We start from the raw sequence: 10,877 nt of genomic DNA on the forward strand, positions 1-10,877 counted from the left end.
ATAATTCCTCTGAATGAGGAGGTGGTGCAGTTGGTGGGTCACCACAAACCCTTCCATGGCTTAGACTATCTCCCAGTCACTTTCATTGGGGCTGCCTCTCCCCAGCTTCAGTCATGTAGTTCTGGAGGAAATTGAGAATCATGTGTGCTGCCTGGTCAGGGCCAATGACCATGTAAAGCCAATCATAGGACCCCATGGCTCTACCAGGATGGCTGATCTAGGACTGTACATGTGATCTGAGGTGGGTCATTCAGAGAACACCCTTGAACTCTGATGTCTTCAATCTTTTCTTTCCTTATTGGAGATGCCTTCAGGATATAAAACCCTAGGGCAGGTATCTTGGACTCCCTTACTAGGTGTAGAAGCCTTAAGGAAGAAAGTTGTCAGGCTAAGACCATCAAAGAAGAGGGAATGAAAGAGTGAGGGTGTGAAATAGAGAACTGATGACTTCTGATTTCTTGGGTCCAGTCACTGAGATGTTTGTATTTGCTCTGAGTCTAGTGTCCTGGATTCCCAGAATCATTTCAGTGAGTCTCCCCATTCCTTGAAGCCAGTTGGAGGTGGGCTCTTCTCAACTGTGATTCAGACTTGGTTGTACACCTCCCAGACACGAACAGAGGCACCCATTTGTTTCAGCACCATTATGAGTAAAACCCTTTATTCTTTAATGAGAATAGGGTGTGCAGACCACCAAACACAGTTCACCAGCATCCTGGGAAGGAGTACCCTAAATGAGATTTAGTGTTTGTTCGCAGGGGCCTTACTGATTCCTGAGCCTCACCAAGCATTTATACTGCCTGTGCCAGGCCAATCCTGTCATTTTCTCGATTAAAGACTGAGAAATACAGCCTCAGGAAGATGTCACCCAGCATCCAGGCCTCTCTAGATGTCCTCACTGTGTTTTCTTTAAAGGTGGTATAGCAGTGGCCTCTAGAATCCTGGGGGAGTCAGAGACACACACCAGTCAGCCTGAGCCCTTACCTGTGACTCCCACAAATAACCAGACCCAACACAATTCTTGGTTTTATTTCCTTCTTTTGGTAAGTATCAAGGGATTTTCTCCTTAGCAGGGGATATGAGAGTTCATTCACAACCAAAAAGGGCCAAGACATGAAGTTACCATGAGGAAGGGTGTGGGGGAGGGGAGAACTGGGAGTTGGGGATACAGAGGAATGATAAACAACAAAGTCCTACTGTAGAGCATAAGGAAATACATTTAATATTAAGTCATAAGCCACATGAAAAAGAATAAGACAAAGAATATATATTTCTGTATGTGTATAACTGAGTCACATTGCTGTGCAGCAGAACTTAACGCAACACTGAAGTTTTGCCACACTTCAATAAAATTTTTAGGAAAGAAAAAGAGTGTCCATAGTTCTCCTCTCTCCCTATTTCTTTCCTGCTGACTCATGCTCCTTGTTTTCTCTGCAGAGAATGCTGGTTCTCCTTCCCTGTCCCCACAATCTGTACTTTATTAAAAAACTTTATTTTGTATTGGAGTGTAGCTGATTAACAATATTTTGAGTTTCAGGTGGACAGTAAATGGAGTCAACCATATATATCCATGTATCCTGGTCACAAAAATACCCCACCCATCCAGGTTGTCATATAATTAAGCGGAGTTCCCCGTTCTACACAGTAACCTGTTGTTGGTTATCCATCTTAATAGAGCAGTGCCCACAACACGTTCTTGAAGACTTAACTTAGGAACTCTGAGAAGCCTCCTATAGCCCGCATTCACCCTCTTTGGCCACTCCAGGCTTGGTTGGGTAATGTACTCTGGTTCCTCAACCCCACTGGTCAGTCCATAGCCCTCATCACCCCGAGTAAGTACCCAGAGCCCCAATGCAGAGCACCTTGGGATGCCATTTGCATGAAATCCAGTGCAATTTCGCCTAGAACCAGGCAACCCTCCATATGGCTCAATGAGTTAACAGTTTTAGAATTCCTGAAATTCCCTCTCTTCCTCAAAGCCTTCTTTGAGCCCATCAGCCAGCTCTGAACTCCCTCAGGGAGTTGACATGAAGCCACCCTGTGCCGGGGCTGAGCAGTCACTGTGCACCCTTTATTCACATTAGCATCCAGCCTCCCCACAGAGGGGTCTGGTAGCCTGACTCACAAAGGGGGCACCTGGCTAGAGTTAGGGGAAGATGCATCCAAGAACTAGGCTGACCATGTAATTTATCATCCAAACCAGGAAAACTGTGAGTAGGGAAGGGAGACTGTTAATCCCTATGGTGAGACAGCACATTGGGACTGTCCTCAGCTATTCTCTTTGTCACATGACTTATTTCAAGGACTGCTAGAGCTGACTTTCTGTGTGCATCCATCTGAGGGTTCAGATTGAACTGAAGCTCTTTGAACACTGAGGACCTGAGTGATCCCCTCTCCTTGTGACTCCCACCATGCCAGCATGGCGTGGTGTCTCCACATTTATTTCAGGATGATCACTGTCCCAGATGGACCTTTACTTTCAAGTGGTTCACCTTGTGGGAGGCTCTGGCCAGACCCAGAGCTCAGCATCATCTGCAATAGTGTGAGATGGCCTGCAGAGGGCACCCTCTTCCACGCAGCAGCCCAAGGGTTCCTGCAAGTTCCTATTTGAGAACCACCTCTCAGGATTCTTCCCTCACCTTCAGGATGTAGGCTTGAGCTGGGACAGGGTAGTTGACACCATTGATAGTGAAGATAATAGAACACAGGGTACTGACTGCAAAACATGAAACGTAGTGCTGTTAGAGAGAGAGGGAGAAAAGTTGGCCCTGGAGATTCTTCTTGTGTGTGGAGACTGGGAGTGACCCTGTGGCATGACCCTTCACCTTGGAACCCCATGGCATGGCGCTGATGAGCTTCTGGATGTTATTGACAAGTCTTCTTGGGCCAAGGATCAGTGATGTCCTGGTATCCAAAAGGCCTTGCAGCTGCCAGAAAAAGCAATAACCTTTCTTTACATGGAGATGCTGAGAGACAGTGTGACCAAGCAGGCATCAAGGTCTGGGGAGACTCTGAGTCTCCCCAGAGCTGCCCCTTTCCTGACTGTCTTCTAAATAGCCCTTTGTCTCTTCCCCTCTTTTCCTTTGCTCTTGACATGGCACTTTCCTTAACATTCTTGAATACAGTACTTGAATACACCAGGCTCTTTTGCAGCTTGACACAAGCTGGTCTTCCTTCCTAGAGGAGCCCCCGCCCCTTTGACTAGCAAATTTCTTCTCATCTTCCAGATTCCTGCTTAATTGTCATGGTTTCAGGGAAGTCTTTCTCCTGGTGTTTATCAGTCTCCTTTCTTGACAGTCTCTGTAGATACTTCCTCATGTCTAGCATGTACCAAAGTCACAATTCACTATGTGTGTGTCTCATTTCCTGTGCATCTGCCTTCTTAGATGTGAGGGAATGTTTTATGCTCTTTGCCTCCCTAAAGTGCCTGGCACACAGTGGATGCCCAATGCTTGTCTGTTTAGTGAGTGAATGAAGACTGTGAGAATAATGAATGAGAAACATCCAGAGAGCTGTATCTGATTGGGAACAAATAATGGGTCAATCGCAGAGTGAAGATGGAGATTCACCGGGTCAGCAGATTCTCATAGTGGTGGGAGAGAGGGGCTCCTCTAGGAGAGGGTGTCTGCCAGCACTGCTCCTACAACCAGCTCAGACCCTGAGACCCTGGCCAGGAAATACATGACTAGCCCACAGAAACTCCAAAGAATGGGTCAGCTTTTGTCTGAGGGTATCACACAGAATTCTATCAATTATGCCTCTTGTCCTCAGGTCACTCCTGGATTCCACCTTCTTGATTTTCTGTTATAGCCCCTGCCCTACTGTGTGCCCACGAATGTGGGGTGTGTTTTTTATTAGTTGCTTTCACATCTTAAGACTCCAGCAATCTCTCTACACTGCTCAGTAGTTGCTCCCTTAGGAGACCAGTTCTCCCCATTTGCTCAGGACTTTCCCTGTTTTTTAACTGACATTGATCTGTACTGAGAACTTCCTAGGTCCCAGGTAACCCCGGACAGTTGATCATCTTATACCACTGTTCAGGCTGGAGAAATTCTCCCTGATCCTCTGTTCACCACACTGTAGAGTCCTTTAACCATGCTCCATGCCTCCCAGCTGCATAGACCTCTCTAGGCCCTTTTAGGATCCTGGTCAGAGCCCTGGTCAGAAGACCTGGGGATTATGAACCCATGGGTTGTTTGCATATATATCTGCTTATGTGTTTGTTTGTATATGTGTTTGTATGTGTCTCTGTGAGTGCTTGTGTGTCTCTGACTAGCTATGCTTCTTTATATTTGTCTCTGTGTATATGTGTCTGCTTGTGTGCTTCGATGTGTCTGCCAGTTTTATTGTGGGTGTTGTATATGTCTGTGTGACTGTGTGTCTGAGAATGCATTTGTGTATCTACCTGTGTCCATGTACAGTAGTGGGAGCATCACTTGGGCTGACCCTCAGAAGGAGAGGTTTACCAGTCCATGTGTACACTCCAGTAGCATGCTTGGATCAATGGTACCCAGTTGAGAACTCCCTGGTAGTAGGATTTATTCACCCCACCAAACATCACCACACTGCCTTTCACCCTGCATGTGTAGAGAGAAGAGAGGTGGGGATCCTTGGAGGACAGTAACAACAGCACTATCTGAGAGCTGTGCTGGTCTACCCATCAGGGCCCTAATGAGGTCCCCATGTACAGATGCAGAAATCGAGTCTAGGAGCAATTGAGATCCAGACTGAGGTTGGTTACTCTCTAATGAGTGGCACAGAGGAGGTAAGAAGCTGAGTCACATGGCTGGGCTCCACCCACTCTATCTTCTGAAGATGCCCTACCTCCTGAAGATGCCCTACCTCCTGCGATCTTAGTGCTCAGACACACTCAGAGGACATTATGCTGAAGCATACTGGCTTTCTCCTTGTCCAGCTTGTCATTTTTCAGGAAAATCAAAGCCTGGGAGTTCTAAGGGCGTGGGTTCAGGTCACCCAGATTTGGCTCCACTGGCCTGTGACCTCTACTGTTCAAAGGGCCCCACACTCAGAAGGGACCCACCTCTGCTCTCCCTGTCTTGAAATGACTAATATTTCTTGAACAAGGAGTCCCACATATTTGTTTTGTGTCTCACACTGTCATTTTTTCACTGGCTCCTGCAAATTAGGTGGCTGGCACTGGGCTCCCAATGGAATGCTAATGAGGAAGGAAATATGTCCACCATCTTTCTCCTTGCTTCCTGATAAAATTCATAAGCAAATCGAATTGCTTTTTCCTCCAACTTTTTTCCTGTTGCCTTCCATTAGTCTTCCTCCTCACTCACCCCCCTAGACCAAGCTACTGGTTTTGAGCCCAGGAGCAGGGTTTTGTTCCAATAAAACATTATTTATAAAAGCCTGTGGTGAAGCCAGGTACAGCCCTGGGGCTATATTTATCCTGGGTTAGATTATCTCTCAGGATTCTTCTTTATCAAGTGTTCTATAAATTTTCGTGCAACTGAAAGCATCTTACAGCTAATTTGGAGAAAGGGATTGTCCATCTCAGACTTACTTGCTCAAGTAGAAGGCAAAAACAGGCTCAGAAATGGCACCTTGATTCTTTAGGTTGTCAAAGATGGGGATAGCTTCAAAGATATACATATTGGGGTAGTTCAAACCCAAAATGTCATCAAAAGGTGCACCCTCACACCCGTATTCCACAATGCTTAGACCAAACAGCTGGTCAGTACTTACAAGGTCCCCAATCTGTGGGAGAGAAAAGTGTTCCCACTTACAAATATGAGAAGTGGAGCTAGGGCTGGGCTGGGGTGAATTGCCATTAAATCCTCAGAGAAGAATTGAGGCTGGGCTGTGTCTTTGGTGAACCTCAGAGGGTTAGACCACCTGGGAGGAAAATTTGTGTTTAATTTGTGAGAGGCTGTGAATTTTAAAACATCTGCCCCTCTGAAAAACACCACCTGAGTGAGGCAATTTTGCCTTGTGGCTTCTGTCCAGGTGGGGCAACCAAGAGTCAGCCCAGGACCAATTGGTGCCCCCTTATGGACAAAATGAGTCAAGAGCAAGGTAGCCTTTTCTGTTATCACTATGACCTAATGACAGGAATGGAGTGAATTCTCTGTAAGGTACTGTGGATTCTGCATCTGTCCAGAAAGGCAGAAGAGAAACATAGTCTTGCTTGCAGGTATCTATGAAACTGCTGCCTGGGAAATTAATTTTTGGGGATATGTGTGTATTCGTGCAAGTGTGTATGAGAGAGAAAGAGAAAGAGGGGAACTACTCAAGTACTTTGGGGAGGCAGGCCATACATTTTATTAGACTCTCAAAGGCACCCTAGAGTGAGAACTCATTTATTAGGCCCCATGACATCTCTGCCCTCCAGTTTCCAACTATGGATACCTGAAGCCCTTGACTGCCCCCCAGGGTCCCCAGATCAGTTTTATGCTGTCCCTAAACACCCTACAGCAATCTCAGCCCTGAAAAGCCAACCCAGCTCTACTGTTTACCATATGTGTGACCTCAGCAAGGCCCTTGATGTCTGCACCTCAGTTTTCTCATATGTCTCATGAGCTAATCAGACCACTTGCTGTGTGGGGTTGTTGTAGGATTAAACCAATTACTACCTGAAAGTGCGTGGAACAGTCTGTGAATATAAAAGTGGGTGCTTTTTTCCCCTCTTCTCACTCCCAGCAAAATGAGCCTTAAACTGCTCATGGGCAGATCTGCAAGTCCACACCTCAAGTCACTCTCTGGGTTAGCTAATCTGTTTGCTCATGTGTCACCACTGGCACTGCCTCCCCAGGGACAGGATTTTGTGGGTAAGATGGCCAATATCTATGGAAGTTAGGCTAGGAAGGGTCCTGCCAGATGGTCCTGTATCTGTTTTGTAAGCAGGGGTAACTGCATAGCCAGTACTGACTCAGCTTCTCTTTACAAGTTACCCGAATGGTGTTATAAGCAAGAAATCCCTTCATGGTACCAGATCCATAGGTGATCCTGAAGGTCTTTTGGGTAGGCCAGAAGGTGGAAGACTTGTAATGGCTGAACCTAACTTGTGTAGCTGCAGACACAAGAGATGAGTGTCATCAGGTGCCAAGGGTGAAAACAGAGTGGCGGGGCAAGTGAAGGATGGTCTGGGTAGTGGGTGTCTGTACTCACAACAGGCTGGACTGGGGCAAAAGAGGGAGGGCACCAACAAGTCAGATGAGACTGTGTCAAAGATAACCTGGAATTCCTGAGGGGGTGTTCCAATGGTGATGTTATCCATTTAGAGCATCTACAGGGAGAAGGAGGGAGTGGGTTAGTACAGAACTGGCTACCCTCTATTCCCACATTTATGTCTCCCTCTGGTGTCATGTATCTCTTGAGATCACTTTCCAACCACTGTGAAGCTCACAGCCTATGATCACAGAGGTGCTTGAATTTGATGTTTTTTTCCTGTGCTACATTGTATGCAGGATATTGATTCTATGACCAGGCATTGAAATGGTACCTCCTGCATTGGAAGCACAGAGGCATAACCACTGGGCCTCCAGGACCTCTGGACACCCTGGGAAATCCTGGTGCCTTCATTTGAGAAACTCTGTAGTCTCTTCAAACCCAGCCTTAGCACGTCCTTCTCCAGGAGGTCCTTCTTGATCAACTCCAGCCAATCCCTCTAAACTTAGACCATATCCAATCAACACCACACAAGTGACCCTTTCATCTGACATGTATTTACTCTTTGCCTATAATTCAGGCTGTCATGGGCTTTCTTGAAGACAAAATAAGCCCTTTTTCTAATCTAAAAACAGTAACCACTGTGTTAGATTCTGATGGCCTTACACAGAATACAGGTTCAGTAACTTTTTACTGCTGTGGTTCTTGCCTCTGTGGAAACTGATGTCCTCTGCCTGGTTATTCACAATTGCTTTGAAGTTGGTTCTACCTTCTGATCAGTGATGGTTCACTCTTCATCTATAACTAGTTGACTCCCTTAGTTCAGAAGGAACTTGTGCTGCTGCTGCAGCTGCTGCGAAGTCACTTCAGTGGTGTCCAATTCTGTGCAACCCCATAGACAGCAGCCCACCAGGCTCCACCGTCCCTGGTATTCTCCAGTCAAGAACACTGGAGTGGGTTGCAATTTACTTCTCCAATTCAGGAAAGTGAAAAGTGAAAGTGAAGTCACTCAGTCGTGTCTGACTCTTAGCGACCCCATGGACTGCAGCCTACCAGGCCTCTCTGTCCTTGGGTTTTTCCAGGCAAGAGGACTGTAGTGGGTCAACATCGCCTTCTTCTCAGAAGGAACAATCTCCCTCATACTAATGACACACCTTTGACACAGAAATGGATGTTTACCTGCCACCTAGTAATTTCTGGGCCCAGTCACCAAGACAAGAATTGAGAATGATAGTGCCTTCTCCTCTGCATGGGGCCCCTTTTGCCCAATGTGTCTGCCTCCTACAGGAGACCCGGCCCCAACATCCCATGTGGCACCTCCAGATGAGCCCCAGTGGTAGGCTCGCGCACCAGGGGGCGCTGTGGAGCACCATCCTCCCAAAACACTTAACATCCATGATTTTCCTCACGGGGTGAATAGTTATATTTGAGCCACGAGAAGAAATTTGAGACAGTCTGTAAGCATGTTCCTTGAGGTAATTGTTCAGCATGTTTTTTCACTGAGGGTATTTCTCATTGTCCTCACTTTCCTTAGAGGTATTCTTTCACCGAACATTTGACAAAGAAAACAAAGAAGATGCTACAATTAGCTGTCAGTGTTAAGGTATAACTGTCATTGTAATGGCACTATGTATTTTCTAATCATTTTTATGAGTCACCTTATTATCAGAATTTTATGCATATTCCATGTCAAAGACATAGGTTTGAATAAAGATTCTGTCCTGTAATGTTGGGTAAGCGTACAACCATGTGGGGTCTCAGTCTCCCCTTCGGTAAAATGGTGGAATGTAACGGTTCAAACCCTCCAAATAGGATATACTGGGGATAAGTGAAGTGATGGATATAAGGTACCTGATAAATAGGAAGTCTCAACAATGACAGCCACTAGCATTGCTGTTCCCATCCCACTGTATCCTTCTCATAGAAGCTCAGGGAAGGAGGTAGAAGTGGGATTCCTATCCTTTTTTACAAGGGAGGAATTTTAAATGCAAGAGGTTTGTGAACTGGCTGTGGTCACACTGCTTGTCAGATATAAAACAGTGTATAAGTAGCTCTCTCAATCTTTCTCCAAGTTGAAAGAGAAGAGAGTTGAAAAAGAATCCAGGAGATAGGGAACAAGTTCAGGAAATGTAGAAAATTAAAGGAAAAGTGAAAAGAAACACCACAGAAAGAAATACACTCACAGAGACTTCCAAAAGGATGGAGAGATAAATGATAGTGATACAGAGATGCAGACATAGACATATACACACTGAAGTAGAGAGGAAACAAAGAGGACATGCTAAATAAAAGGTAGAAAAGTGCTATTCCCCAGGACCACACCTACATCTGCATTGACTGTGCACGGAACAATTGCAAGGAGTTCCAATTTTAATAGGTCATGACATGACTGGACCCCAAGTGTTGTGCAACTATGCAAATCTACATCAAGAACCTTGGGTCTCACAGTTTCTATAGCAAGGTACTTATCAATAAGTAAGAGTTAAACTTTAAGATTGTCAGGGCACTATTCTATTCCATTCTAAATCTGATGAGTACAAGAATAATCAGATGAGAAGAAAAATCATAGAAAGGAAGATGATGTGGCTTACAGTCTCCATACTTAAATGACTCTGCAATCTGAGAAGGCCACCAGCCCTAGGAGCACAAGCCACTTCATGCTTCTTTCCTGGCTCCAAGGACTCAGGGAAGTTCAGGTTCTTAGCATGTAGTGGCGACTGGGATCCCCTAGTTATATATGTTCTGACATGCCCTAGTTTAGCCCTTTAGGCCAATAATAGGTCTGAAAAAAACACAAAGGTCTCAATAAAATCTTTACCTTCATCAGTGTCCTTGGCTAGTGGACTTTGAAGCTTCAGAGAATACAGAGAATTGAACTGTAATCTCTTCCTTGAAGTTCGGCTGGAAAATCAAACTGATCTGCATGGACATCTAAGAATGTCCATCTACAGAGAACCTTGCCTACTTGGAAAAAAAAAAAACTGTTAAGAACATCATAAAAATGGATACTAAGGGATACTAAGGCTTGACATTTGTGGTTTCATGACATCGTCCTAGCCACTTCATGAGATATGCATTGCTGTCTTCATTAGAGAGGAGATTGCTAGGAGGATCAGTTGTCAAATGGCAAAGTGAAGACTTCAGGGACAGCCCAGGGACATAAAACAGGCTTTAGGTAGTGGGTCTAATGGCAGACATCAGGAGCACCTATGATTCCAGGCTGTATCAAAGATTTAGGGCAGAGCAGTACTTCAATTTCATGGTTTCAGTATTGGAAGAAATGTCATATGCATCCACAAGATATTTTATAGCATCCAACAAAAGTACAAGGAAGAACTGTGTGCTAGGCTCTGGGTTAAAGGCTTCAAAGTCAAAGTTGATGAAGACAAAAGTAGTCTTTATCTTAAGAGAGCTATCAGTTTAGTTCTTACAAAGTCATGGCCCCTGGAGGCAGGAGATATGATAATAGGACTAGGTGGCCGTATTGAACCATGGGCTGCACAGGCCTTACCACTAGAAGCAGCCTTTCCTCCACTTCACCCATGCTGGAAAGCAGGCCAGTTGGCCATGTTTTCAAGAGAATCAGAAGTTTGGATATTTATGTACAATCTACTGATTTTAATGTTAGAAACTTATTTTTTTTTTACCCGAAAAAACAGTGAGAACAAAATCTCCACAGCAATGTGCTGAAATCAGCCTTCAGTCTTGCAGGTTTTTATTTCATGCCTAGAGTTGGGAGTGGCAGT

General features: G+C 45.3%; 1 pseudogene; it reads right to left on the minus strand.

Annotated features, from left to right (window-relative positions):
* Positions 1–775: 775 nt before the first annotated feature.
* LOC102392410 lies at positions 776–9,790 on the minus strand (annotated as a pseudogene).
* Positions 9,791–10,877: the final 1,087 nt, after the last annotated feature.

Source organism: Bubalus bubalis, chromosome 5, assembly GCF_019923935.1.
Source record: "Bubalus bubalis isolate 160015118507 breed Murrah chromosome 5, NDDB_SH_1, whole genome shotgun sequence".
In the NCBI taxonomy this organism is placed as follows: domain Eukaryota; kingdom Metazoa; phylum Chordata; class Mammalia; order Artiodactyla; family Bovidae; genus Bubalus; species Bubalus bubalis.